The sequence below is a fragment of the Dermacentor albipictus genome, chromosome 8, assembly GCF_038994185.2.
Source record: "Dermacentor albipictus isolate Rhodes 1998 colony chromosome 8, USDA_Dalb.pri_finalv2, whole genome shotgun sequence".
NCBI lineage: Eukaryota > Metazoa > Arthropoda > Arachnida > Ixodida > Ixodidae > Dermacentor > Dermacentor albipictus.
The window spans coordinates 50,574,840-50,602,512 of NC_091828.1; the positions used below are offsets into that span (position 1 = coordinate 50,574,840).

A 27,673-nucleotide genomic window follows, 5' to 3' on the forward strand; every position below is an offset into this window, starting at 1 on the left:
CAGTGAAATTCTCACTCCGTGGGTGGAGAGGGCTAACTTCGCAGAGTACGTCATCATTCTCCATGAACCGCCTAGTCAGCTCCGCAGTAAGGTGATCCAAGATGGAAAGAAAAACACCGACTCTGATTGTTTCCTTTGAATCTGTTGCCTTTTCTTCAATGGCCTGACCTTCACTCAATACATACTGTTACATGCGTGTCATTCTCTGCTTTTTTCTTCGGTACACTTTGTTTTCAGAAATACTGCAGATTTGCGCCCAGACAGTGTCGAATGTGTTCTGCAAATTTCTCATTTTGTAGAACACGTCAATCACTGTGCGTGCCATGAGGCATGCCTAATATTTCAGTCTCTACTTTGCAATAGGTCCTAAAGAACTTGAAGTTGGCTGAGTATCTTGGTAAATAGGCTTAAAAAAAGAGAAACGAGAATTTCATTTGCTCAAGCAGATCGGTAACATCCGTTGCTGCCTGCTCTTTGTCCCGATGACTTCGGCTAGACATACAAAGATAGCAGGAAAGCGTTTCATTGCCTATGTGCAAGCCATTATCTGGCAGGCCCATTATGTATCGCTGAGACGCTGCAGCTCTATCACGGGCAAAGAACTTTTCTGCATGTCTATGTACAGACAGTGAATTGCAGATCCACTAGGGAAAACATAGAGGCATTCTAAAGGAGATAAAAAATCCCTCACCTGCTTTATCACCTTGCATACATCCACAATGACTAGATTGAGGCAGTGGCTCATACAGTGGACGTACACTGCCTGCGGAAATTCCTGCTTGAACAGTGCCTGGACGCCCCTTGAGGTACCGCTCATGACACTCGCACCATCATATGTTTGAGCAATGCACAGCGGAGTATCTATGCCGCAGCGATTCAACGTTTCCCTTACGTAGCCCAGGAGTGACTTTGCATCCAAGTGATCAGCGTTGCGGAATGCAAGAAAGTGCTCAAAGACAGTCCCACTATCATAGTGCCCTATACTACAACTGATAATTTATCCGTCTTGCTTAGTTCATTAGTTTCATCGACAATAAGTGCACAGTATACTTGGAGCTTTTCATCTCTTCCTTTGTGGTTGGTAGTGTGATGTAACTGAGAATTTTGAGGATCTGGTCTTGTATCAAATGATGAACGTACTTCGCGTTCACTGCTCCACCATTCAGGTTCTTTCCGACAATATCGTCATATGTGCCAAACAATTTCAAGAGCTCAACCAACTTTCCCTTGTTTTCATTTGTGGCACTCTCATTGTGGGTTGTCTGAGCAATTCCCTGAACGGCAGTGAATTGCAATATATCTGCGACTCTTGCTATATAGAGGCCATTTTCCTGCATTTGCCTGAATTACGCGTGGCTGAGATGTGTTGCAAATGACTTGCTCCATCTTCCCGACTTCATCTGCCTGTAGGAAAGCCACGGTGTCAGGCAAGACTTATGCGCGAGTGAGTTTTCGTGCCTTCCGAAAGCAGCATCTTTTTCTAGGGCTTTTTGCCAGTTACTGTATCCACTGTTGACAAATGCAAGTTTCGCATTGGCACCAGTAGAAAACATTCTGCAAGGGTAACAGAAAGTTGCGTCAGCCTTCTTTCTGCACTCCAACCAAGGAAATAGGCATTACCAGTCCGAGTGGAAGCTTACTCTCAATTTACTGTACTTCTTAGATGGAAATGGGTTCAGTATTGGCTGTGTGGGTTACTCTGTCTTAAATTTCGAAATGTCCAACTGGCCTGCATGGTCAACATCCACATCCGAGGTGGTGAATTCGGTCGCGGAATCAGGTTTATCCCTTGCTGCGCACGATAGGGAAAGCTTGTCGCACATGCTGTTCATTTGCACTGATGAGGATGGACAAGTGTCGTCGGAAGTGATGCTGTTCACAGTCTCTTCAAGAGGAGTCAAAATGGAGCGGAGACTATTCATTCAGAGAGGCTTATGTCTCCTGATGTGAACTCGGACATTCAATGTGCTTCTTCATGTAGTGGGCTTCCGTACCTGGAAGCCGTGTACATAATGTAAATAAACCGTTTTAAAGCGAAGCTTTCTTTTCCTCTTACTTCGACTTTCCCACTGGTGCTGCTGTTGCTGTCTAAGGCACTTCGTTGGGGGTTGGTTCAGAGCGCGGCAGAGCACGCGACGCGAGAAACTTGCTTGGACTTTGCATCGCGTCAATTATGCACATACCCTCTGGAACTCCCTGGGCGTCACCACATTAGCAGCTTGACAGCTGTAATTAACCGTTACCCTCCGCAAAGGCATTGCAGAAACTGCTGCGCTTACCCTTCTACTAACGTGCAAGTCTAGAGGCTAGCTATATAGAATGGTAGAGAGGAGGGGAAGAGGAAGCAGAGGTAGGGTAGAACAGACGTAGTCGCTAAACGAGTGAATAACAGCCTTGCTATAAGAAGCCAGCAAACATTGACTGGAAGGACAACACAGGGGAGATTACTTGTCCTTACTAAATAAATTAAAGAAAATGAAATAATGGAAATGAAAGTGCACGAAAAAAAAAACTTGCCGCAGGAGAGGAACGATGCCCCATCTTTGCATTACGCTTGCGATGCTCTACCAATTGAGCTACCATGGCGCCATTTTCCCATCTACTTTCTTGGGTATTTATGTTTCCTACTAGAACCCTGGGAGCGTTAGCCAGTGCCACCACTCGCAAGCCTTGTTCAACATCCTTTCTGATGCAGGCGTCACAAGTACGTGATCTTTTTGGGTCAAGGCAACTGGTCAATAAACCTGCGCATGCTACTTGAAGCCATAAGTGTTCCTGGATTCGAGACCCTTGTGTTGTAATACACACAAAAAACACGTTTCTAGGTACTTTTTCGCCGAAGCACCACAACAAACGCCCTAGATCTTTCTAGGTATTCGGTCTTATGTCCCTGGCTTTCCCTGGGCATGCAGTCTGCTCAGCCCAGCCCGAATTCACAGAATTTAGGCAGTGCAGGTAAGTTAATTTTAAATGCATAAGCATTTGTATGCATACCCAACTAGAAAACCGGTTTTGCGATAGCGCCCGCAGCAGCGAGCAAATTTGACCTTGCGCTGCCTCTCACATCAATGCCATCGAAGCGGCGAGAATACAGTGCTGACGGTGCGCACAGCAAACACCTCACTCTGCCACTTGCGCAAATCGCTTTCAAGTTACGGGTGCGCATGTCTAAACGGCGAGAACATGGCACGCAAAGCTGTGACCTATTGCACCGCCAAAGTTCTGCAGATGTCTAGCAGAGATCCGAAGCGGGACATTCGCTCGTCCCTAGGTCATATGTAAGAAGCCTGCGGATAATTCTTGAATGTCCATGGGATCGTCCCATGCACGTGAATTGACGTTCGTAAAAACATCCTACGAACGTCATAATGAGATATTCAGCCATCCAAGAGATGTCTACATATAGATTATTCTTATTGCATAACCCCGAGCATGTCCTACGGATATTTCTGTCAGGAATTCGGACACTTCTGGGTCATCTTGTGTAATCGTCCAAAGAACGCTTGTGGGACATTTGGTCGTGGATTTAGGATATACGCGGGACATGCATACTGATTATAAATTAACCTAATTCTGGCGTTCGTGATAATGTGCCTTAGCTGTACAACAGGCTTACTGTATTTTACATACCATAAGCAAAGCTTGACCTGGTTTTGCGTTGGCTTGTGGGGCAATGATGAAAGGAAAGCCACTTTAAGTTACCAGAGTCTTTGTCTAAGCCATATTTAGTAGTTAAACACGCTAACACGAGGTTTGCTAAAGACGTCACAACTACATTAGGCATTAACGAAACTACTTGAGACTAGTTCAGTGGTCATATATAGACACAAGCAGCTTCTGTATGATCATCCATTCATACAGCAAATGCGCTCTGTATCCATAAGTTCCTGAAGAGGTCACCAGAGCAAACATTGACACTTTCGTGCAGTGACGAGACCACTTCAATTGAGCAAATATTTTTCACGTGCACCTCGGTCAGTAAAATAATTTTAAAAACCTTCTGCAAGGATGGGGGTACAAAGGTAGTAGGAGGTCTACTGCAGGCTGGCTCACTTCAGCATTCTCAGGCACAAATGCAATATATGCTGTAAAGTTCACAGGTGTCTCGGCTATGAAGGAAGCCATTCCAGAATCTGCGTGCCTGCTCCAATGGTTCAAAATTACTAAAGGTTTGATAGATACACTGGGTACAAATACAGTTACAAGACACTTGCTTCAGCACAAAACCAAACTGATTTCACAGGTACTAGAAGTGAGAAGATACTTGCGGTACTTTAGTGGTCACAGATACAAATTCACTTTAATTGTTCACAGGCTCAAAGGCCTCTAAACAAGTAAACAGAAACTGAATGCGACCTTTCCGTGGTCGCAGCCAAATATTACTGAAGCCGTCAGTGGTACCTACGTGACTACTCAATTCACTAAAAGCTTGCAGCATGCTCGCGTTAGCAGTCATGGACACAAAAATGCATTGTACGAATTCACCTGTATCAAAAGTTAACACAGGATTTGTGTGGGCTTGCTTCAGCAGTCGCAGAGACAAAACTTAACCCAGAGTTTACAGGTGCGTCGGCCCATTAGGAAGTTACCACTCGCTGGGAGCAGCCTTTCATCCATGGTTGCAGGTGTGGAACAGAAGAGATCACGGGTACACTACACAAATTACTAGTCATCCTGCAGGATCAGTACCAGTGGTCGCAAACACGAAAATGCACTGTTAAAATCAAAGGTGCAAAGAAAGTTTGCAGATTTCTGTGGGGGTGTTTTTGTGCTGATCATCAACGAAGACTGACGTTGACCCAGAGTGACACCATGCTGATGGCAGGAACACTATGGCTGTAAAGCATGCAAGAAAAGCGTGTTAGCAATGTGTATGAAAACTTCTATCCGCCATGTGCATGTTGACTACTTTTAACAACAATCTGCTGGTTCTGACAGCAACTTTGCTTCCTAGTGGCTTTATACAAGTGCTGAACTGCAGTCATCAGAAAAGAAGTGGTAATGATTTCAACTCTGTACAAAGATAAAACGAATTCTCTTAGTCTCTGCGTCAGCCTATCTTTGTTAAACGAGCTGATAACCCAGTAAAAAATTATCCGACAGAGCGATCTTGTTGGACCCACAGAGTTCTTGACGGTCTTTCAGGATTTCTTGTTGGCGCTCTTCCAACACCGATAAGATTCCTAATGGTCGCAGAGGACAACCTGTGGGCACGCTTCCCACACCAATAAAATTCTTGAAGGTCCCTCAAACCTGCTGTTGGCGAGCCTCCAACAGCAGTATGCTTGTTGCATTTCCCTCAAGACTTTCTATGACGCGCTTCCCACACCAATAAGATTCCCGAAGGTCCCTCAAGCTTACAGGCAACCCTCCAATAGAAATACGATATTTGAAGATGTCGCTTCAAGAGCCCTTCCAACAGCAATACGATTGCGGAATCATATAGTATGTGCTTCGTATATGCTGAGAACTTTTGGGCTTCTTAATTAGGTTTGACAAACAAACTAGTATGCAGACCACTTAATGTAGCCGTAATAGGCTGATGTATAGTGACTGACGAACGCGAGTCCTCGCATTGTGGGGGCTTCTGCGAACTGCCATGCAATGCTGACAAAACTGCCGACTGACTGCCGTACCAGCCAGATATCGGCCGTTCATCGACAGCGCCATTTCCACAATGCCTCCGCATATATTTATACGTTCTCGTGCTTCGAAAGAATTGAACCATTCTTCGAGAGTTGAAATCCACAAACTTCGATCAGCCCTTGTTACGTTTAGTGAAAGATATATATACAGCGCAGTCAACCAGTTCTTATGTGCACGTCATCGGCAGATTTGAACTGACAAGTGCTTTTATTACGATTCATTGTCAACTATAGCGATTTGAAATAGACCACAGTTCCATTCACACAGTGCAAACGGGAAGCGGCGACATGGCGCGGTGCCCATGCCGCTGTTACGCGAATGATGCGAAAGCTGCCGGCACGTACGTCGCACTCTATCCCCGCGGCGCTTCGCTGAATGAAATGTGGCTGTGTAGACAGCTGTATTTGTCTGCACTGTTATGCTGACACACATAGCTTTTCAGATGCAGTGGTTGCCCTTTATTATACGCCAAATGATCAAGCGACGGCCATTTGACACAGCAGCCTGGCTCGGCCAAAATGAGTGCTTCGTGAAAATCATTTTGATCTGAATGTGAAAATTCGACTCAATCGAGCATGCACTTCTGCAATGCAGGGCTACTAGAGATGGCATTGTTTAATATTTCTCACGTTATCTTGCAAGAAACTGATGTGAACGACCTTGTTTAATTCGCGCATTTGCTTGCACTCTCCAATTACGTAACGCTGCTGATGTATTGACATCTGAGCGGACGCCAAATGCGCGAGGTGGCTCTGACATTCCCTTGGCGCACTGCTCCAAAGACTACCGCAATAATCGTACCTTTGCGGTATTGTGCGAGCGCAGTACGCCCTTTAGGCTCATAATCATGCACCCTATTCCAATTAAACAGTTTTATTGATGTTATTCAGTGCTCATGCAGTCTTTAGCTTGCCTTGAGTCTTCGTGTTGCCTTTTTTGTGATCTTTAGCAACCATGATGCCAATTTATGTGTACTGCATCACCAAGGCCTTTCCGGGCCATCTCCATAACAACCATCTTGAACCAGCCTAAGCAAAATTTTTGAGTTTGCAGTTATATATACATCATGCACCTTACACATAGCAAACATTGTCAGAAAGACTGGTCATTGTCTTCGTGATCGATTAAAAGAATTACACAATCAAGTGTATGCATGGAGGCAGATTGTCAGCACATCGCAGCACGTGTGTGCCTCCATTAGTAAAAGAATGCACTATTGAGACCAAACAGAGGGTTCTTTTAATGGGAGGATTCATAATGCCAAAAATATATCACATTCACGAGATGTCGGTGTCAGCAGTGTCAATTGCTTCATTAGAATATGATCTCTTACCCATCAGCTTGATAGTTTCATCATCATCATCATCATCATCATCAGCCTGGTTACGCCCACTGCAGGGCAAAGGCCTCTCCCATACTTCTCCAACAACCCCGGTCATGTACTAATTGTGGCCGTGTCGTCCCTGAAAACTTCTTAACCTCATCCGCCCTCCTAACTTTCTGCCGTCCCCTGCTACACTTCCCTTCCATTGGAATCCAGTCCGTAACCCTTAAAGACCATCGGTTATCTTCCCTCCTAATTACATGTCCTGACCATGCCCATTTCTTATTGATTTCAACTAAGATGTCATTAAATCGCATTTGTTCCCTCACCCAATATGCTCTTTTCTTATCCCTTAACGTTACACCCATCATTCTTTTTTTCATAGCTCGTTGCGTCGTCCACAATTTGAGTAGAACCCTTTTCGTAAGCCTCCAGGTTTCTGCCCCACACGTGAGTACTCGTATGACACAGCTGTTATACACTTTTCTCTTGAGGGATAATGGCAACCTGCTGTTCATGATCTGAGAATGCCTGCCAAGTGCACCCCAGCCCATTTTTATTCTTCTGATTATTTCAGTCTCATGATCCGGATCAGCGGTCACTACCTGCACTAAGTAGATGTATTCCCTTACTACTTCCAGTGCCTCGCTGCCTATTGTAAATTGCTGTTCTCTTCCGAGACTGTTAAACATTACTTTAGTTTTCTGCAAATTAATTTTCAAACCCACTCTTCTGCTTTGCCTCTCCAGGTCAGTGAGCATGCATTGCAATTCGTCCCCTGAGTTACTAAGCAAGGCAATATCATCAGCGAATCGCAAGTTACTAAGGTATTCTCCATTAACTTTTATCCCCAATTCTTCCCAATCCAGGTCTCTGAATACCTCCTGTAAACATGCGGTGAATAGCATTGGAGAGAGCGTATCTCCCTGTCTGACGCCTCTTTATTGGGATTTTGTTGCTTTCTTTATGGAGGTCTATGGTGGCTGTGGAGCCGCTATAGATATCTTTCAGTATTTTTACATACGGCTCGTCTACACCCTGATTCCGTAATGGCTCCATGACTGCTGAGGTTTCGACAGAATCAAACGCTTTCTCGTAATCAATGAAAGCTATATATAAGGGTTGGTTATATTCCGCACATTTCTCTATCACCTGATTGATAGTGTGAATATGATCTATTGATGAGTAGCCTTTACGGAATCCTGCCTGGTCCTTTGCTTGACAGAAGTCTAAGGTGTTCCTGATTCTATTTGCGATTACCTTAGTGAATAGTTTGTAGGCAACGGACAGTAAGCTGATCGGTCTATAATTTTTCAAGTCTTTGGCGTCCCCTTTCTTATGGATTAGGATAATGTTAGCGTTCTTCCAAGATTCCGCTTGATAGTTTGCTACCAAATAAATTTGTATTAGTGCAGCGCCTCATCACTTCTGCCTATTCACCTGAGTGTTTTCCATGCTGTACAGTGGCTTATGCCTTATCACTATGCATGCCAAAACGTGCCTCGTGGTAGAAAGGCTACCCAGCAGTGTTACTAACAAGTTAAGATCTTTGTAGCATACAGCTACTTTGCATACTGCACTATCAGAAAAATTCAACATTAGAGCTCCACACTCTTCTTAGCTTTGTTTTCGTGGCAGCTACTAACAAACATCCAACCAACGGACCATGGAACCATGGACTATGGCTAAAGTTTAACAACTGTCTATAAAGTAATTGTACAGATTTTACCGAGCAACAGAGAGATCAAGAAAATAATCATTTAAGCTTTACTGCTCAAATTGTTTGCATTGCTCTTCATAGTGCTTCTCGACTGCTAAGTTCGCACACTCTTCAAGCTGATCAGCTACGAGCTAACTGAAGAATTGCCATTTCAACTATCTTCTATGTGTTAATTTCAATCGCTATGCATTGCCTGAAAACCAAACGAAATGTTCAAATCTAGGCGAGCAGTGTCGAAGAGTTCGTTATGAAAAACCAGTTTTAATTGAGTTTTCAGCTCTACGCATACAGGAAGAAAAATTGTGAAGATCCCACACACTGCGGGAATCGATGTAAGCGAAACATTCTGAGCAGTTCGCTTTCATCGAAGATAATTAGCAGCGATGCTGACAGTGAATCTTCAATTCCTTGTACGGTTAGTACATGAGAGTGGCGAGTTGACGTTAGAGGTTGCGTTGCCTGCACCACTGCTGTTTGTCTGTGTAGTAGACAAAACACACAGGGGAAGGTGTCTACTTGAGATGGTGTTTTGTGCCATACTTCATAACCTCTGAGAGGGTTGAACAATTTCATTGCCTCACATAGCACATCACATCTTGGCAGAAGTACTAAACTTTAATTGAAGTGTGGGGCTGTACATGCCAAAACCGCAAACAAATTATGAGGCACACCGTAGAGTCGGACTTTCGATTCATTTTGACAGGTGTTCTTTAAGATGTCCTTAAATCTGAGTGCATGAGAATTTTAATTTTACCCTCATCGAAATTCGCCTACTGCAGTCGGGAGCAAACCTATAACCTCAAGCAATGCCATAGCCATAAAGCTACCGCGGTGGGGGCTGAAGTGCTGACGTGTGACCACTTCCGTAGTGTCGCCTTGACCCTATGGTGTGCTTCCATTCCATTCCATTCCATTCCTTTATTTCAGCATTCAACTTTAGATGTACAAATGCTAGGACAGGAGCAAAAAGCCGCTATTTTAAGCGGCTTGACAAAGGCCCCTGCCCCTACAGTATTTGGCAGCAGACAGTTTGGGAACACTTTTCACACAACAATACACGGGTACATAAAACATATCTTCAGAAACATGTCTAAGGGAATGATAACATGCGTTTTTTTGAAAACACACTATTTATTTTTTTTTAACCAGCAATACATGCCTTCTCTTAACAGAAAAATACAGATTTATGTAACGTGGTGAAACAATACATTTTTCCAATTACATAACAATATATAAAAGCATTTTCACATACAAGACAAATAAAAAAAACAATTCTATACTTAAGTTACAACCAACAAAAGGAAATGAAAATACAACATACTCTAATCACATGCAGTCGCACGGCTAATGAAATATTCCTTCAAAATTCTACGTGAAACAGTCCTAAGATCTATGTTTTCTTTTTCAAGACTGTTCAGTAATAACGATATGCGGTACGGTAGTCTGTCCTTAATTACCATGATTAGTTCGTGAAAAAGGCACGGCCCAAGTTTCTCGCTCCCGAATGTCGTAGTTGAGTTGATGAGGTTTGCTTAGATTGCAAAGACCAGTAAATCCCGAGTGGCCTCGTTTTACGCTTTCTTTATATTTAATAGCAAGATTAAACTGATAGTTGTAATGAAATGGAAGAACATGAAACTTAGAAAAGAGTGTACTTTATGACTGCCGTAAGAAATACAAGCAACCTGGCGCAATGCTTTTTTTTTGTAAAACAGATAATGTCTGAATATTTTTTTGTGACGTTGTCCCCCATACAAGAATACAATAATTTGCATGGGAAATAAATATGTTGTTATACAGCAATAGCCGTAGTTTTAACGGAAGAACATCTCGAAGCCCACAAAGCGCACCGCACGCTTTTGCCATACTTGTTGCCACGCGTTCCACGTGTTTGTCCCAACTTAAATGCTGATCAAAAATCACTCCCAGTGTTTTCACGTCCGCGGTGACGTAAATTCGTTCTGATCGATAGAATATGTTTAGATTACGATTTACATTTTTTTGGGCAGGTGCAAAAAGAACAGCTTTGGTTTTTTTAGAGTTAATTTGTAAAGAATTTGCCTTGCTCCACTAATATAGTTTATCAAGGACGGTGTTTGCTAGTTGTGATAAGTTATCAGCATTGCATGATTGGAAGAAAAGACTGGTGTCATCTGCGTATATTATATAGTGTGGTAGGTTACTGATGTTTGTCAAATCATTTATATATATGTTAAACAATATAGGTCCTAATATGCTCCCTTGGGGAACACCAGCTTCTAAATTCAAGGGGTCTGAGTATTCTTCTGAGATGTAAACGCATTGTTTCCTATGGGTTAAGTATGACTTTAGAATGTCGAGGGGTAATCCACGGAATCCGTAATGTTCGAGTTTTTTTAGTAGAGTAATATGATTGATCCTGTCAAAGGCTTTGGAAAAATCGATAAATACGCCTAATGTTAATTTTTTTCCTTCATAGCCGTTCAAGATTAAATCCTTCTGTGTTAACAGAGCTAGTTCAGTCGATCGGCCCTTGCGAAACCCAAATTGATGCGGAGATAATAACTGATATTTTTCACAAAACGACATAACCCTTTTACAGATAACCTTCTCTAAGCCTTTTGATATGACAGGGAGCACTGACACCGGCCGATAATTTGACATGTCATTTCTGTCCCCTGATTTGGACAGAGCAGTAACCTGTGCCTGTTGCATTTTTCTAGGGAAAACACCAGTAGACAAGCAAACATTGAATACGTGGGTGAAAACGGGCACTAACAAGTCTATTGCAAATTTAATTGGTTTAATCTGGAGACCATCGATGTCACGTGCCTTACTGTTCTTTAAGGATATAAAAACAGAGTAAACCTCGTCCGGTGTCGTAGGCTCAAAAAACGCTGTATTTACACTAGACGCACCCAAGTAATTGAGAGCATCTGTATTGTAAGCGCTATTAACTAAATTTGTAAAGTGTTTATTGAGACGATTTGCTAATTCTTTACCCATTAGCTGCTTCCCATTCTCTGTAATCTCGAGCTCTTCATAACGACTTCTGTCGCGATTTAGGAGCTTATTAAGCGCACGCCAAACTAGGTCGCCTTTGGTATCAGCATTACTAAATAGCTTTTCCAGATACTCTTTTTTTGTATCTCGAAGAAACTTAGTGACGTAGTTTCTGTATTTCTTAAATGCAAAAAGATCATCAGGGCTTCTAGACTGCACAAAGTGAGAGTACAATTGGTTTTTTTTTTTTACGAATTAGCTTTAAACACTCATTTGTTAACCAAGGTTTCCGTATCTTCCTAGATGTTTTTACCTTTTTTAATTTAAAACAACTAGTGTATGCATTTTTAATTATATGCATGAGCGTATCATAAGCCGTATCAGCATCGTTACACTCGAATACTGGTGCCCAGTTTGCACTTCGAAGTTGGTTTCGAAAGTCAGTCATTGTTCTTGGATTTATTTCCTGCATGATGAAAGATTTACATTGGTTTCGGCTCGCTTTAAGTGAGCTATTTCGCTTAGAAAACATGTGTATCGGCAAGTGATCACCTAGATCGGCGGCAATGATACCAGCATTGATATCTAGCATTGGGCTGTTCGTAATAAATAAGTCGATAAGGGATTCAGACAGGCACGTGACTCGAGTGGGTGTTTTTATCACGTTCGCACAACCAAAAGAATCAAGGAGTAAGATCAGATTGCGGGAAACTGTATTTGCAGTAAGTTTATGTTAAAGTCACCGCCTATGTTTATACACAGTCTATTCTGGTAAGCATAACACAGTAATTGTTCTAAAAAGACAAGAAATCTTTCACTATTACCATCAGGTGGTCGATACAAAACAGCGAAGATATAGGATCCACATTGTACCGTAAGCGCTTCGTAGTCTGGTGTGGTTTTTGAGAGATCTGCAATCAAGTCGCATGAAAGCCTTTCCGATACCATCTGCATCACACCTCCACCTCGGCGGTTTGGTCTATTCAGAAAGAAACTTTGGTATCCGGGCAAGGAAATGACATCATCTTCCGAGTTGTACCATGTCTCACTTATCATTATTATGTCAAACCTGAACGTGAATTCGTTAAGAAATGCTTCTATCTGATCGTGTTTATTACGGGCAGACTGAACATTAAAATGCAAAAAGGTAAGAGAGTCGGCGTAACCAGGACGAACAAGGTTGCGTGGCACGATCATAGCAAAATAAGGTACAAAATGTGTTCGTTGCCAATCGCCACTAGCAGATTTTAGCTAGGTCTGCCTCGCATGTAACTTTAACAACACTAGACTCTTCCGTTTTTCGCGCGAATACTTTTCCGTCCCTCACCCATACAAAGCGCCATTTCATTTCCTTTTTCTTTGCCACAGTCATGCCAAGCAGTTGCTTTAGTTGAGGGCACAAATGCTCGTTCACGAAGACAGACTGCTTGGAAGAAAAACCGATGTCTTCTGCGGTGATCCTTGCTTTTCGCGCTTTTTTGATCACAGCATCACGTTTCGACCGACGATTGAAAGACACTACTATGTTCTTATCAGTATCAGAATTTCGCACAGGAACGCGATGGCAAGCATCAATATCTTGCTCAGATATCGGCACGCCAAGCACTTCCCCGACCTTCTGCAGAACGTTCCCAAGGTTCTCATTCTGCAAGCAAGGAACACCTTTCACCTCAATGTTCCTATTTCTCGAATATTGATCCTGTGTTACTATCTTTAGTGAGTTCTGACACACTTGCTTTCTCAGCTTCTCAACTTCTTGCAGAAGAGGCTCTTGTGCTGCTTTTAGGTTGACATTTTCCTTTCTAAGTGCTTCACATTCTAGTTTCAGAGACTCATACTGTCCACTAGTAAATTCTACACTTTGCCTGAGCTCTCGAAGTTCCTTACGGAACTCACGTTTGAGATCCGCAATTTCCCGTTTAAGTTCGTCATTTCCCATATTGAGCAACAGCAGAAACACACGGCAAACAAGCAAAAAGTGCGAGCACCTCAGACAAAAGTTGGCAGCAGGGCAGCAGAGCAGAAAAGCAGACTATAAGCAATACAAAAAAAAAATGATTTCCAACCTGCAGAATAGATGAAACGTAAGTGTCGGCTCCTGCTGCTGTCCCTGCTGCCAAATGACGGCGAAGGGCCAGCAATATGCTCCTTATAAAGGGCTTGCAGAGCAACCGATGTGACGTAGATCCACGTGGCTCCCACAATCAGTCGTAGGCGATCCAGGCAGTCCAGGTAGGCAGCGATGCAGCCGCTGGGTGCAGTTGCACTCAAGGCTACGATGCAACCGCCCACCGTCTTCTTGAAGGTCGTTGAGCGTCTGCAGAAATCTGCAGAATAGATGAAACGTAAGTGTCGGCTCCTGCTGCTGTCCCTGCTGCCAAATGACGGCGAAGGGCCAGCAATATGCTCCTTATAAAGGGCTTGCAGAGCAACCGATGTGACGTAGATCCACGTGGCTCCCACAATCAGTCGTAGGCGATCCAGGCAGTCCAGGTAGGCAGCGATGCAGCCGCTGGGTGCAGTTGCACTCAAGGCTACGATGCAACCGCCCACCGTCTTCTTGAAGGTCGTTGAGCGTCTGCAGAAATCTGCAGAATAGATGAAACGTAAGTGTCGGCTCCTGCTGCTGTCCCTGCTGCCAAATGACGGCGAAGGGCCAGCAATATGCTCCTTATAAAGGGCTTGCAGAGCAACCGATGTGACGTAGATCCACGTGGCTCCCACAATCAGTCGTAGGCGATCCAGGCAGTCCAGGTAGGCAGCGATGCAGCCGCTGGGTGCAGTTGCACTCAAGGCTACGATGCAACCGCCCACCGTCTTCTTGAAGGTCGTTGAGCGTCTGCAGAAATCTGCAGAATAGATGAAACGTAAGTGTCGGCTCCTGCTGCTGTCCCTGCTGCCAAGCAATGCTGCCAAGCAATGTGGCTCTGCTTCTGCACACCCCGCGTGAGTTGCCCATTTGACAAATTTGCATTGTGTTTATTTTTCAGAAATACCAGAAACGTACCGTACTGTGCCTTAAACTTAAATTTATTCTGTTTAACTGCAACCACTGTTTACAGTAGTAGCATTTCCTTGCCTTCTCACGTCACCTTTTCCCTATCGCCCGTCCCCTTGTATGGGAACTGCGAGTGAAGAGTGGCAAGTAACGACCAATTATAGCAAAGTTTTTTAATGAGAAAGAAGTTGGCCCTGTTTTAAACATGGGCATTAAGTTAAAGACAGTTAAAGCATATACAGTGCTAAAAAGTGGGCACGTCCTGTGCTACTGGGGCTTTGAGGAGAGACGAGAACTAGGAGTCGGATTCCTGATTAATAAGAATATAGCTGGTAACATACAGGAATTCTATAGCATTAACGAGAGGGTGGCAGGTCTTGTTGTGAAGCTTAATAAGAGGTACAAATTGAAGGTCATACAGGTCGATGACCCTTCATCCAATCATGAGGACCAGGATGCCGAAAGCTTCTATGAGAGAGAGAGAGAGAGAGAGAGAGTAAATGATAAATGAAAGGTAGGGAGGTTAACCAGGACTGAGCCCGGTTGGCTACCCTACACTGGGGAAAGGGAAATGGGGACGGAAAGATTAAATGCGATTTAATGACATCTTAGTTGAAATCAATAAAAAGAAATTGGCATGGTCAGGACATGTAATTAGGAGGGAAGATAACCGATGGTCTTTAAGGGTTACGAACTGGATTCCAATGGAAGGGAAGTGTAGCAGGGGACGGCAGAAAGTTAGGTGGGCGGATGAGGTTAAGAAGTTTTCAGGGACGACACGGCCACAATTAGTACATGACCGGGGTAGTTGGAGAAGTATGAGAGAGGCCTTTGCCCTGCAGTGGGCGTAACCAGGCTCATGATGATGATTATTATTATTATTAAGGTAATGAACATAACATTTAGTATCTCCCGAGATTACTCAGCCCCTGTTCGTGAAAAACGCCGAAAGCTCTTACAGTTCGTTAAAAGTATTAAGAAAGAAGGTGATCGCACTAAGCTCGTTTTCACTAAGCTCTTTATCGATAAAGATATGTACGTGTGGGACTGAGACAACAACTCGAGACAGATCGGGACAGATATGCTCATTACAATTATTCTCTAGTGCCGGATCTGTGCGAGGAGCAGAACCTTATACAGTTAAGAGAGAATAAGTGTTATAGACATGTAACGTGTCAATGCGGAAACTGGCAGTCATGTATCGGCTACGCCTTATCCCCAGTAATGGTTTATCAACGACTATAGACGAAATGACAATAGATGAACAAGAAACGGATAGCCTGTGTAGCAATTGTAAACGTATAACCTCAAAATTTTGGAGAGACCGACGCAAGACAGGAACCAATAGCAGCAGAATACTTAAAGATTGATGGAAAGCAAATAGCAGAGATCGCAAAAAGCATAGAGAAGAAAATGGAGGCGCTTCCTACAGGAGACTGGGATTACAAGGAACTGGTAGACGTCATGCAGCAGGAGATGAGCTAAACAGGGCTAAAAAATTGTCGAAGCGGAAAGAAGAATCCACGTAATGAGCGGACTAAGAAAATAAAGCAAGGTATGAAAAAGCAAAAGCAGGCATCTGGGGACAAAAGAAAAGTAAAAAAAGTTGGGATTACTCAAAGAAGAGATACTCCTTAGATGGAACAAATGCCGAGAAAAGAAAAGGATGGCAAGTGAGATCGTGCAAGAGAAAATTAAGTGCGCCAGTGAACGTCGGGCGCATAGACTTCGCAAAAGAGACAAAGGCGCATGAAAAAGATTCTGGAACCATGTAAGAGCACTCGGATCTCCAACTAAAGTTCGTAAATGGCTATAATAGATGAAGGTGGTAACCTCTTTGATGGAGACGACGCGCTCCGGTGAGAGCAGTTGCTAGTGATAACTTCGTCAAGGAAGAAAGCGGGGTTAAGACAACCGGGACCCAGCAACACAGAAGCCTGAAATATTAAAATTTACCGCGGATGACTTTTATTGGAAAAAAGCCGTAGAAAATATCCCTAATAACACGGTAGCAGGACCAGATTAAATCCCTATAGAGCTAATGAAACAGCTGGGTCCATGAGCAAGGTACAGCGGACTAGTGGCATAGAGCAAGTGATTAACACAAAGGCAATACCGATTTAGTAGCGTAAAAGCAAGATGAACATCATCTACGAAGTCAAAGGTAATAAGGATAATACGAGCTCGAACTGACCAGTTACAGTAACGTCCGTGATATATAGAATGACAATGTAAGTCATAGATCTGTCGCATTGAGTGGGAAAGAAATATGTTGGGGGAACTACAAAATGGGTTCAGACCAGGCAAACGCTTGGAAGGGAATATTTTTGTACTAACTCAGTGCATAGAGAGTTTAAACCTCAGAATAGACGTTTGTGGATAGCATTTCTACATAATAATGGAGCTTACGAAAATGTGGACATGGAATTGCTGTGGGATATTCTCTAGCATGAGGGAATAGATAATTTCGGGGAGCTGCAGAGGGTGTTATATAAGAACGACCGAGTACAAAGTGTACGGGAAGGCCGGAATTGCAAATAACTAGTGGAATTTCACAGAACTGAAACAAGAATGCCCTCTGTCTCAATTGTTGTTCGCGCTTTATTTTAAGGGCGACTGGATTGACTGGCTGGTATTGATTTATACTACATCCGTAATTGCAAAATAGTTCAACAAAATGTCCCTGGGCTGATATATGCAGGCGACATAGTGCTACTAGCGGACAATGCAAGGGATTTACGAAGTGGTATTCAACTGCTTCAACTGGTTCATAGCTAAGATGAGTTTGAACAGCTGAATTGAAAAAAACAAAGGACTAAGGAAGACCTTGTCTATCTTTCTTAGTCCTTTGTTTCTTTAGTTCAACTGTTAAAACATGTCTTAAGATTTACAGAGACTTGCCAGCATATGTGGCCATGCAGGGACAAATCTGGTCCTTAAGTTTAGCACAGAAAAAATCGGGTGTTATGATCTGTAATGGAGAGACGAGTAATAAAGTGGTATCAATTCAACAGCTAGCCCATGCCCATAGCCAAGCAATATAAATACCTGAAAGTATACATAAACGAAGGAAAGACCTACTCAAGCATCCAATAAGAATCTAAAAAATGAAGGCGAAGCGGAATGCCGCAATAATTAAAGATAGAACAATTTGGGGATACAATAAGTATGAGGTGGTGCGAGGAATTTGGAAAGAAGAAATGGGGCTAACGCTAACACTCACAAATGCTATATTGTGGCTAAAATCAGATACTTTGCAGACGTTGCATACATTTAACCAAAGGTCGGTAGACCTGTTGGATTTCGGATCCTACGGTAAAACCTCAAATGAAGCAGTATAGTGTCACATGGGTTGGGCATCTTTTGAAGTCAGTGAAGCGCAGATCAAAATTAGTTTTGAAGAAAGACGCAGGAAAATTCAGGAAATGGGTGGTTAGAGTGCACAAATATGTCTGCACCTCGAAAGTGTTGACATGGAACGAAGGAAGAGGTCAAGAAAGTTAGCAACACAGTACAAGGTAATCGAAAGTGTAAATAGACAACCACGAGTCATAAACAAGAACATGAGAGAAACAGAGACAGTAAAATGATGCAAAGGATCGAGAAAACGAAAGAAGCATGGAAAAAGAAAAGCATGGAAAGAAGCAGGAATAAATTAGAAAGGAAAGTCTGTACAATAACACAGAAGACAGAGCCTTGCTATTTGAGGCCCGATCTGGTTCCCTAAGGACAAAAAAATTCCGGAGCAAATATTCGCAACACGATGAGGCTTGCGTTTTTGCAGCAAAAATGCGGAGACAACTCGGCCCACTATAAAGGAGTGCTAAGGTGTTCACCCATGAAGACCAGTAGGTAACGTTAACCTTCCAGAAGCGCTGGGATTCAAAGCGTATGGAAACATTAACCGGTCAGCAGTTGAGATACTCAAGTGTAGTTTTGAGTATTAGTGGAAGAAAAAAGCAGGGAAGAGATTGGGAGGACCGGTGACGTTGCAGGCTTAGGTAACTAAGCCTGTATCAGGTAACTAAGCTTGTATCAAGTAACAGCACATGGTAGCTAGATTTAGAGTTATTAAGGAAGATACAAAAGATTAAGAAGTAGGGAAAAACTTGACTCATAAGCACGTATAGATTATCTGATTATGCCAGACACGAGGACGGAGAAAGACAGAGCATTAAACAACAGGTTAAAAGCGCGGAAGGTACAAATGTGATAAATTCAATGGAAAAGAAGCATAGTGTTGAACTATATCGAGACTGGAAACAGCAGATCAGGAAGGAAGCGTTTTATGATAACTCTAGAGGCACTGCTCATCTCTTTGAAGCTAGGTCAGGATGTCTTGGAACGCGGAGCTATAAAAAGAAATTTAACAAAGAAGACATCTGTACTGTGTCTAGTAAACCTGTAGAAACAATAGAACGCCTCATACTAAAATGTGATGGTATGCATCCCAATGTCGATGCGGGCACAGTCACGCTTCCTGAGGCCCTAGAGTTCAGAGATAGCACCAGTCATGTAAATAAATAGGCTGTGTTTGACGTCAAACACTTGCCTTTGCTTTGGGTTGTCGACAAATTCGACTTCGCCCTGCCATCTAGCTGCTAGCCGCCTGGTTAGCTCAGATGGTAGAGCGGCTGCCCCGGAATGGCGGTGGTCCCGGGTTCGTGTTCCGGACCAGGACGAATTTTTCTTCAACTCTTAGGCTTTTCTTTAGAGGAACCCGTATGGGTTTCCTTTGTAGCAATTGCTACGAACTGGTGGATGTCTGATTTTTTTCCTTTGCTCAAATAGGCGGTGGAAATCGGCAAAAAGTGATTGGAGGATTGGTGGCTCAGATGCAGAGAGGTGACATAAGGTTAAATGTGTAGGAAGACGCATTTAAAGAAAATGGCGAATTTTAATAAATTCCAACACAGTTAAACAAAAATAAAAAGCTGAGCATGGTGGCAACTGCCATCACCCCGTTTCAAATGGGACGCTCCTACCTTCCATGCATCCATCCAGTGCAGCCCTAAGGCGTGCCCTCACCTGTGGTACAACGTCTAGCCACTGTACCTGTGGTGCGTGAGGCTGGGGGTTCAGGCGAGGGAAGAGGGGCTACGTCACGCAATCGAGGCCCACATAGAAGTTCCGTGCAGCGTGCTACAAACCTACGAGCGGTGCACCTGTGTTGAAAATGAGAAGCGGAAGACCGAGTGGGCGACGACGGCGATAACAATTTGACTATATATTATCGACTATGTAACTATATTATGGTTATCACGTTTCGACGGCCTGCGACTTAAGTGGCTTGCGCCGCTACTTCGTGCGCCCACAAAGCATGAGCCAGAGAGAAGAGAAATTCGCCGCTCCCCGTATGCACGCTGCTCTACCATTATACGTGCGTGTCACAACACAAATCAGTTGCTAGGCGGGTCCTTCTTGCACATACGAAAGTGTAGTTACGTCACTCCCTGCTTCGTATACAACAGTCAAGCACGAGACGGTCATTTGCGGAATCGCCAGCTGCGAGAGAGAAAATCTGGGGGCGTTTGCGCCCTAAGTTTCTCCCTTTGCCTAGGTACCACGGAGGAGAAGTTTCTTTGCTCGTTTTGTATGCGTTTGTCCCTAGGCGAGCCGGCATTCTGCCATGTGTCGGCTGGCGATTCCTTCACGTCGATGTCTGTGTTCTTGACGAAGCCGTGCGTGCCGTGCGTCGTCCACAAGTTCTCCTCCTGCGTCTCCGTGGATGTTGCTGGTAGGTTTGTTGCACTTTTTGTCGCAACGGTAACATGCGGAACGTGCGACGGGATCAGTGAATCATTGATCAGTGAACCTGTGATATCGAGGATCAATCGGACAACTTTAATGCCATAGCATTTCGCCGTGTCCATCATGCGTTGGTTGTCAGTGCATACTGTACCCTTCAAGAGATTCGCGTGAACATGCATGTCTGCATGTTGAAACATATTTAGCACCCTGTAGCTAGGAAAAGCGAAAGTCGTTATGCAATTTATGGTCGTAGACCACTCTAAAAGGTGATGGCGGCCGCAGTGTTCCGACTGGTGTTATAGAAGTGGCGGGGTGCTTTTTTCGTCCCGACGATATAATGGATTTTCACCAGTACTGCGATAGGACGGTATACGTCACCGGCAAACGGAGCCCTCACGAGAGCTCCTGAGCTTACCATGACGATCTGTCTAAATGTACGTCCGATCCTGGCCACGGCGGCCGCATTTCGATGGGGGCGAAATGCGAAAACACCCGTGTGCTTAGATTTAGGTGCACGTTAAAGAACCCCAGGTGGTCGAAATTTACGGAGTCCTCCACTACAGCGTGCCTCATAATCAGAAAGTGGTTTTGGCGCGTAAAACCCCATACTTTAATTTAAATGTACGTCCGACGTGCCTGCTTCGCTAGCTCTGCGGCTCCCGCTTACCGATTTATTGCACATGGTTTTGCAGAAGAACCTTTACTTATATCGAAGGGGATATGCCAGTGGTCTACACTATGGCCCCTACTCCTCGCCCTGGAAGAGACACAAAACATCTTTAATGTGACGAAAGATGGCTCATTAAGTCAATAATCCGCCATCACCAACTCGGCACGAGCGCCGCACGGGCGAGAAAGTCTTTCCGACGTACACCCACTTTAGCAGTACATTTCAACTCGACATAGGTCACAGATTTCCAGAAGCACAGGCTGGTACACTTGGCTCACTGTAGCCAAGTGTACCAGCCTATTACTGCCATTTTTATGAGACACCTGCTGCTGCTATCCCTTGCCACAACCGCGCGTTCACTTCTTTAACAGCGCCAGGACTGATGCTTGGCATCAGTAGCATTCGTGACAGAAAATGCTTGCTTTGGCAACTGATGACCCAATTAATTTGCTACTTTCTTCTGAAATTTGTGCTCATAAGTGCTGCTCTTGTTGTCACTGTCAAACTGATCTCCTTTGTGTGATCCCTTGTACTTTTTCTGTACCCTTCTCCCTGCACATGCTTGATCACTTTTTGTTGCTCTTCCCTGTCGCCATTCCTCTACAGTGGCACTGTCTTTTGCTATATGTGCCTGGCTGTCTATTGCTTATGCCGCATGTTCACTGTAATGATTTCCTTCGCCAGATACGTGAATTATTAATTGCTAAAAAAACTTTTATCTGCAGGGTCTCCTGGAAATTCATCCACAGCTGGAAACCAATATTGTGCTTCATCCCAGACCACAGCTTATCTCCACATCAAAGCCTTTACATCTCCAGTCTCACTCACATTCGCTCTGAACAGAAAAAAAAAAAAGAACAGTTGCTGCACTTCACAAGGCAAGAATCCATCTCATCATTTTCTCCTGCGGGGGGGGGGGGGGGGGTATTCTGTAAGAGTACACCTAGTGGGCTGTCCATTTCGGCCACTGCTGATTGGATTCAGCTGTGAGAGGAGGAGACCAGCAGCCCTAGCCAATCAGTAGCGGCCAAAATGGACAGTCCACTAGGTCGGCTCTTACGGAATACTTCTCCCCACCCCCCTGCTCACCACATCTTGCCTGCTGGGTTTCTCTTGTCATGTATGACTTTGCACATACTTTTCGTTCATGTTCTCCTTTCTGCTTTGTCACTACACCTAAGCTTTTTTTGTCGTTCAAGCAATAGCTCTTCATTGCCATTGCTATTTTCTCGGCCTTCACGTATTCTATGGCAGTCACTAGCGTCATACTTACTAATCAGTGCGGAAATAACGGAAGACACACAGAAGGGCACAGGACGAGGGCTTTCTAATAACTGAAATTTATTGAACACTAGCATCAAATGTCTCTTACCTTTGGTTGCTCCATATAACTTGCTAAAAATGCAATAGAAATTTTTATCATAGGGCATTCAATCTTGGAGCATATTTAAATTATAGCTATTTGCTTTGTGATGAAATATTGCTTTGGTAAAAAACAACTAATTAACTTGGCAAGTTGTTTCCAAAGACTGCATCCTTTGCATGTCCAAATGTCCACACCTTCCAAGTTCCTAAAGAACTTCACAGCTTCAAAGGCTTTTGCTTCATAATTTTGCAGCTTAATTTGGCATTTTATCCCCGTTGTCCATCTCGTTAATGTGGCTGTTGTGTGACGGTACCGAGCTTATGACTTAGACCTTAGCATGAAGCAATGCTTAAAAACTGTTGTGCTCTTACACGCTTTATCAAATCACTGCTTTGTTTTAATGTTACTGGTGCTGTGGCTTTGGTGTTGGCTGCGAAACCCAAGGCCGTGGGATCAAATCCAAGCCCCTGCGGCCACATTTCGATCGGGGCAAAATGCAAAAAATGCTGTGCGCCATGTATTGGGTGCACGTTAAACCCAGGCGCTCAGAATTAATCCAGAGTTTCTCACTATTGCATCCCTCATCATCATTTAGTGATTTTGGCATGTAAAACCACTGAGCTTAATTTTTAAGTATTGTCTTTGCCCAGTACAAATCTAGATTTTGGACGTCACTGCAAATGTAACCAATACACAGATTTAAATACTTTGTCATCTAAAGAAGAATGGGACACTATAAAATGCAATAATCACCATTATGTGCCTTGAAGCCAGAACAATATCGGCACGCTAGGAAGCACCATCGCTATTGCCTGTTGCTTGACGACTCCAATACACCTCGTCACAGTCAAACAGAACAGCTTTCACCTCCAACTTTTGTCCACTCTCCTTTGCCTGTTGTCTAATAATCTTGCCAAATTCTATGGATGCTATCCTGTTCTCCAGCTGTGAATTGTAGTTGAACCACTTCAGACGTCTGTTGACTTGTTTATCTGACACAGTGAAGTAAAAGTGTAGTGCAGTGATGTTGCAGTGATACTCTTGCCAGAATAACCTACTTTTCATGAAACCAGTGTAGTAGTCAGAAGACTGGCATTTATGCCAGCTGCATTGCCAAGCTCCTGCACAAGAGCAGCGCTTAGCATCTGAGCATTCGCATCATTCTGAGTATTCTTGCATATCATTTGTGCTCGTTAAACCTTGCTACAAGACATTAATTTTCAGCAGCCAAGCCTGACAGTTCTGGTAAATTTTTTGTGCTCTGAGCTGGTTTGATGCAATACTTTTAATGGAATTTCTTTATTGCTGTTTATTATGTGGTCAGTGACAGGATTTTTTTAATGCAAGAGTTAAATGGTTCTTTCAGTGAAAAAGCCGGCAGCATCTGTAGCAGCAAAACGGTGCCTAATTTCCCGTTGACTGTGACACCATGTGAGCACACGAGGCGCGCTCATGACACTAGCTTGCACTTGCTGGCTCGTGTCTCAGCAGAGGAACGCGAGCGAAGGGGAACATCTGCTGCTGCGCTACTTCGCGAGGGGAGAGTGCATTGCTACGACAACACATCACCTTCCCTCTCGCAAGCCTGTGTTACCACCTGTTCCTTGTCTACTCAAGCTCTTGTGTGTGTTCTAACTGCGCCTCGGTAAGGCTAAATCAATATATGCCAAGCGTCTTAACGTGCCCGCTTGCCTGCGAGGAGTTCATATCTCGGCCTGCTCAGTGGCGTTCAGTTGGACATTAAAGTATTCACAACGCATAAGAAGTGCTTAGGTGTCCTCGGATTTTCTTCGTACTTAATGCACAAACTTTGAAGTCATTTTCCATGGCGAAATTAGTTAAATATCATCGTCCCTTGTCTGCTGTCCGTCCTTTGTGTGAGCCTTATACATCTTCGCAGCCACTCCTGTCATGCACAGTAATTTGTGTACTTGTGCTTGATTCTTCCATGGCATATGATTAATTAATGCATTTTATTTGCATGATCCAACTAAACATGATCTCAAAAAGCTTCACTTGACTGCTCACTTGTCCCTGTGGCTACATTGTGTGGATGTACTATCACCATCAAATGAAATGCAAACAGCACAGTGCGTGCCTGTAGCATCACTGAATGTATAGTGCACACACTTCAATCATCACCCTCACAGGCATGCACATCTGGTTTCACAACACTGTGAAATGATGTTCGCCCTATACTGAGATATTTTTCTTTCTGTTTTGCTTCTTGTTTTCTTAGATTTTTGGGTTTTTTTTTTGCTTTGAAATAAGAGGAAAGCATAACAGAAAGAAAATTTGACTGCATTCAATGTGTTAGAAAATGTTCACTTCAATTTTTTTTCTCACACTTGAATCAAAAGCAGTGTGGCAACACTGAGTCTTGATGAAATGAATTGGCAGCCTCGGAAACTGTTCCCACTGGTAATCGAAGCTGATCTTGAAGGCCATGCTTTGGTCTACTGCAAAAACTGGAACTGATTTCAGGAGCTGGGAAATACGTTATGGCCCTCATTCATTGTTTTGCTTTTGCATCTTGGCAGTTTGCTGCTGCTATTTATAGCACAAGTGAAGGAATTGTAGCACAAGTAACACTGACACCTGTGCTGCCCTTTTTGGTGCCAGAGTGTGTGAAGGAAGGCTGCTATCTGGTCTTGAAATCCATCGAAGCAGCCTTATTCCCAGACATCACACAGCCTTGCCAAAATGGCGGTTGGCATGAAGGGTCTAGAGGCAGCGACTTCAAATAGAATTTTCGACTTGTCGTACCAGAAATGGTTTTATTTCCAACAAACTTTGTTGGCTGTCCTCCAGGCGAAAAGCTGCAACATACAGCTTTAATGTGCCTGAAGGCCCTCGCATGGCAGCAGTAAGTCTCCTATCGGCAAACATATAACATACGAAACATTAATCTATCAGGATATACATTTACAATGTAGCAAAAGAAATGTGTGAAATCTAAAGAAACATTCATCTTTTCAGATAATTATATAGTACTTATAAAATAAATTCTTAATGTGCAACAAAGCCAAGATGCATATTATATGTATTATATGTCCCAAAATATCACATTTCAAAAATAAGCACTACAGACAATATGTCTAGTATGTACACTTGCCCCCAAAATATTACAGGGTGTGCGAGCGTGTGGCAAAACGACCCTTCTCCCCTTCTAGCTGTGCACCCATGGTATCGAGTTTGCACGCATGCGCATCCCTCCGAGATTGCAAGCGTGCATGTTTCTGCACTTCCTCCTTGTGCGCTGGCAATATCCGAATGTAGCCGTGAGGTGCCTCTCTTGCGATGGGCGCAAAACTATGTGAAGCCTGAGCTTGCGCGTGCCGCTGCGGCTGCTTTTTGTCGAGTCACGAGCGCCGACGCATATGGCCCGGTGGCGAACCCAACAAGTAATTTTTTTTTGAGCTGCACCATTTCGTGTCCAATCTTTGTTGTTTCTTTTTATAAATGGGGCATTCTCCCACAGAAGAGCGTGTCAGAAAATGCCCCTATAGAAGGAGACAGTGTCAACTCCCATTGAAGACCAGCAGTTAGGACACAGAGACAGAGAAGCTGCCGGATGGATCTGGGACAGCGACGCTGGCCTGTACTTTCCTATCGTCTCCATTATCCATGGCAACCTGGTATGAAGAGCATGTGTTAGCCATTTATGCTTGAACTACTTTTTCCTGGAAACAGTTAACAAAATGTTTTGCATGGAACAAAGAAGGTATGTTCACCTGCACAAGTATTGGCTCATAGGGAAGGCTGGCACATAGGCTGGAGGGATCAAGGTCGGGCATGTTGATCTGGACTGCACTTTTAACTCGAAGTCTATGGCAGCCTGAAAGCAAGAGTGCTTATGCTAATTTTCTGTTTGCCCTACGACATAGAATACACTGCCTACTTAAAGTACTCGGTAGAGCTGTTGAACAAGTCCATCTCAGGAGGAATTGTAGAAGCCCGGTAACCAGGGAAAGTTGGTATTATTTCACTGACTGACTGACTGAATAAACTTTATTGAAACCAGCAAGAGATGGTGACTGGGCCTAGGCCTCCCACATGGGGACGTCGAGGTGTTGCCTCTTCGCCGCCTCGCAGGCCTGCTGGGTCGCCCAGAGTTGGTCGTCAAGGTTGGGGCTACGCAGGGCAGCGTGCCATCTCGACGAGAGGGTCGTGGGGTTAGTGTCGGGGTATTGGTGCCTACAGTCCCAAAGCATGTGTGGAAGTGTGGCTGGCTGTGTCTTGCAGATATGGCACGTGGGATTGGGGTAAATGTCTGGGTAAATCTTGTTATAAAGTTGTAATGAGGGGTAAGTATTGGTTTGTAGCAGGCGGAAAGTTGTAGCCTGCGCTCGGGATAGTTTGTTGTGTGGGCCGGGGAAGGTTCTACGCTCTAAGTAGAAGGACTTCGCAAGATCATTGTAGCGTGTCAGGCGATCCCTACCGGTGGGGGCAGCCTCCCCTTCTCCCGCGCAGTCAACTAGGCCTCGCGCTAGGGAGTGGGTAACCTCGTTGAGGTTGGGGAGGTGCGGGTGGACGGTGCCTGCATGAGCCGGGAACCAGACGAGTGTAACCTGATGGTCGGTTGAGCGGGGCTCTTGTTGCAAGATGCGCAAGGCTTGGTGTGAAATATGGCCGTTGATATAGTTGATAACGGCGGAGCGGGAGTCAGAGACGATGGTATGGCATGTTGGGTCTAGGGTGGCTAGCGCGATGGCCACTTCTTCAGCTTCCTCAGCGTGTGGGGTTACTAGGCTGATAGCATGTTGGAGAGACCCTTCACGCGTGGTGACGGCTGCAAAGCGGGTACCGTGGGGATATTCGGCAGCGTTGACGAAACTCACACCGTCGTGGCGAGTAAGCGATTTGGTGAGAACCGTGGCACGTGCTGTGCGACGTGCGTGGTTGTATTTGGGGTGCATGTTTCTGGGGATAGGATCGGCGTGAATCCAAGCTCGTATGGTGGAGGGGATCTAGTGCTTATGGCCGTGTTGATGGTGGTAGGTGATGCCGTGCGAGGTGAGGATATGGCGACCCGTGGCTGTGAGAGTGAGTCTCTCCAGCTGAGAGCGACGTTGGGCCTCGATGAGCTCGTCCAGTGTGTTATGGACGCCTAGTTGAAGGAGGAGGTCAGTGCTGGTGCAACCGGGGAGGCCGAGGGCTTGTTTATAGACACCGCGTAGGAGGATGTTGAGCTTGGTTTGTTCAGCCTTGTACCA

General features: G+C 44.3%; 1 protein-coding gene and 1 long non-coding RNA gene across 2 annotated transcripts in view; one reads left to right on the forward strand and one right to left on the reverse strand.

The window, feature by feature from the left end:
* Positions 1 to 27,673, reverse strand: part of LOC139048779 (uncharacterized) — a 193,125-nt gene that overhangs the window by 29,287 nt on the left and 136,165 nt on the right. The gene's annotated exons all lie outside the window — the stretch shown is intronic.
* LOC139048776 (uncharacterized) lies at positions 20,160 to 24,621 on the forward strand. The gene is made up of 3 exons (XR_011507900.1): positions 20,160 to 20,407; positions 21,817 to 21,969; positions 23,824 to 24,621. It is a non-coding gene; the product is annotated as an uncharacterized lncRNA (long non-coding RNA).